The sequence below is a fragment of the Alosa alosa genome, chromosome 5, assembly GCF_017589495.1.
Source record: "Alosa alosa isolate M-15738 ecotype Scorff River chromosome 5, AALO_Geno_1.1, whole genome shotgun sequence".
Taxonomy (NCBI): Eukaryota; Metazoa; Chordata; class Actinopteri; order Clupeiformes; family Clupeidae; genus Alosa; species Alosa alosa.
The window spans coordinates 28,434,446-28,437,556 of record NC_063193.1 but is presented as its reverse complement, the minus strand read 5'-3'; positions in this window follow the sequence as shown (position 1 = coordinate 28,437,556).

The following is a 3,111-nucleotide window of genomic DNA, read 5'->3' as shown; positions in this document are numbered from 1 at the left end:
ACAAAGCTGCCTCGGGCCTCCTCGCGCTGTCAGGACGCTTTAGATGTGAGCGTGAGAAAAGAGATCACGCCAGGAAATTACCCATCATCCTCGGTAGAGGTTCCGTGTCTTGTCTGGCACCAAAGGTGAGGTGCTGAATGGCATCTGTGGGCAAATCCAGGTGTGCCCAGGTGGTCCTGTTATCCATCACCATGGTTTGCCTTCATCTGTTCTTGTATTGCCCGTCACAGAAACAAAAAGTTGCTAATCGTTGTGAATAACAGCTTCCATTTTTTTTTCTCAGACACGTTCCCCCCATAGGCAAATATTATCTGCCTGCGATGCCACCCGACCCCAGCATAGGCTTCCAGTGGATATAGCCTCAATTTAAATGATATTATGCCACCCGACCCCAGCATAGACTTACAGTGGATATAGCCTCAATTTAAAATGATATTATGCCACCCGACCCCAGCATAGGCTTCCAGTGGATATAGCCTCAATTTAAATGATATTATGCCACCCGACCCCAGCAGCTTCCAGTGGATATAGCCTCAATTTAAATGATATTATGCCACCCGACCCCAGCAGCTTCCAGTGGATATAGCCTCAATTTAAATGATATTATGTTGATATCAAGATAAAGACTAACTTTGTTGTCCCAAAAATGGTATGAATATTATTATTATATATATATTATATTGCTGATTGTGAAGTGGATCTGTCCCTGATTTGGGCGACTCTAAAGTGGATCCTTCCCTGATTTGGAAGACTCAGTAGTGGATCTGACGCTGATTTTGACGACTCTGTAGTGGATCTGACGCTGATTTTGACGACTCTGTAGTGGATCTGGCGCTGATTTGGACGACTGAGTAGTGGATCTGACGCTGATGAACCCAGCAGATCTCCGCTAGATGCCCTCTGGCATTAGCATGAGCTGCTCTCTGGAGCTTAGCCTCCCCGCGGCTAATGCTAACACCAACAGACAGGCAGCAGCTGTGGACGCCTCACAGGTCGACCCTGGACCCCAGCCTTGACCCCTCACTGCTGGGGCAGAGCCTAGGGACCGTGGGGGTGGTGATGGGGGTCAGAGTTGGCAAACAGCACGGCTGTCTGACCCCCCCAGAGGCGACGCTGTTTCTTCTCTGATTGCATGATGGGTTTCCTCTCTGTTGCATGATGGGAAGCTCTTGGAGGGTGGCTGTTTGGTGTGGATGGTTTGAAGGAATGCTGAGGGTCTCCCCGCTCGCGTTTTTTTCTATTTCACAGGCAGCGGAGCATGGAGGGATATCAAAGGTCCGCTGGGGGGAGGGAGGGAGGGGGCGTGGGGTGTCCCAGACACACAAGGGTGGGGGTAGTTGGGGAGGGGGTAGGGGGCACTGAGCACATCACATGGTCTATTTACCACTCGAGTGGCAGGGGGAGGTGGGGGTGGAAGGCCACTGAGACAGCTTGTTCACTGCAAGAAGGCTCTACACACACACACACACACACACAGAGACACACACAGACACACACACACACACACACACACACACACACACAGCAACCCCATAGTTATTTTGGCCTACAATATTTTATATATAGATATTACAAAAAACACATAGAAAATGCTGCATAGCTGCATGGCCATAATTCTAATGATCTGAGTGGCGTCTGCACAGTGGTGAGGTGGAGGAGGTGGTTGTGGCGTCTGCACAGTTAGGTGGAGGAGGTGGTGGTTGTGGCGTCTGCACAGTGGTGAGGTGAGGTGGAGGAGGTGGTGGTTGTATGCCTGCACAGTGAGGTGAAGGAGGTGGTTGTTGTGCCTGCACAGTGAGGTGGAGGAGGTGGTGGTTGTGGGGTCTGCACAGTGGTGAGGTGGAGGAGGTGGAGGAGGTGGTGGTTGTGGAGTCTGCACAGTGGTGAGGTGGAGGAGGTGGTTGTGGCGTCTGCACAGTGGTGAGGTGGAGGAGATGGTTGTGGCGTCTGCACAGTGGTGAGGTGGAGGAGGTGGTGGTTGTGGGGTCTGCACAGTGAGGTGGAGGAGGTGATTGTGGCGTCTGCACAGTGGTGAGGTGGAGGAGGTGGTGGTTGTGGGGTCTGCACAGTGGTGAGGTGGAGGAGGTGGTGGTTGTGGGGTCCCAGGTGTGTCAGAGATCAAAACGGGAACGCGCTGCTCACAGCTCTCAGGTCTGGCCACCGTTTGGAGTGTGTGGTGTGTTGTGTTTGGAGTGTGTAGTGTTTGGAGTGTGTAGTCTTTGGAGTGTGTAGTCTTTGGAGTGTGTAGCGTGTAGTGTTTGGAGTTTGTAGTCTTTGGAGTGTGTGGTGTGTAGTGTTTGGAGTGTGTGGTGTGTAGTGTTTGGAGTGTGTGGTGTTTAGTGTTTGAAGTGTGTAGTGTTTGGAGTGTGTAGTGCGTATCGTTTGGAGTGTGTAGTCTTTGGAGTTTGTAGTCTTTGGAGTGTGTGGTGTGTAGTGTTTGGAGTGTGTGGTGTGTAGTGTTTGGAGTGTGTAGTCTTTGGTGTGTGTGGTGTGTAGTGTTTGGAGTGTGTGGTGTGTAGTGTTTGGAGTGTGTAGTGTGTAGTCTTTGGAGTGTGTGGTGTGTAGTGTTTGGAGTGTGTGTTGTGTAGTGTTTGGAGTGTGTAGTGTGTAGTCTTTGGAGTGTGTGGTGTGTAGTGTTTGGAGTGTGTATTGTGTAGTGTTTGGAGTGTGTAGTGTGCAGTCTTTGGAGTGTGTAGTGGTTGGAGTGTGTAGTGGTTGGAGTGTGTAGTGTTTGGAAGGTGTAGTGTGTAGGGTTTGGAGTGTGTAGTGTTTGGAGTGTGTAGAGTGTAGGGTTTGGAGTGTGTAGTGTTTGGAGTGTGTAGAGTGTAGGGTTTGGAGTGTGTAGTATTTGGAGTGTGTAGTGTGTAGCGGCGCTCCCAGCAGACGTGTTCACATGAAAGAGAGAGGGCCAGAGATCTTCCGCTACCACTCCACGGGAGTCAAAACCATCAATACAATGAAGAAACCTCTCTAGACCTCTCTCTCTCCCTCTCTCTCTATCCCTCTCTCTCTCTACCCCCTCTCCTTCTCTCTCTCTCTATCTCTCTCTCTCTCTACCCCCTCTCCTTCTCTCTCCCCCTCTCTTTCTCTCTCTCTCTCTCTCTCTCTCTC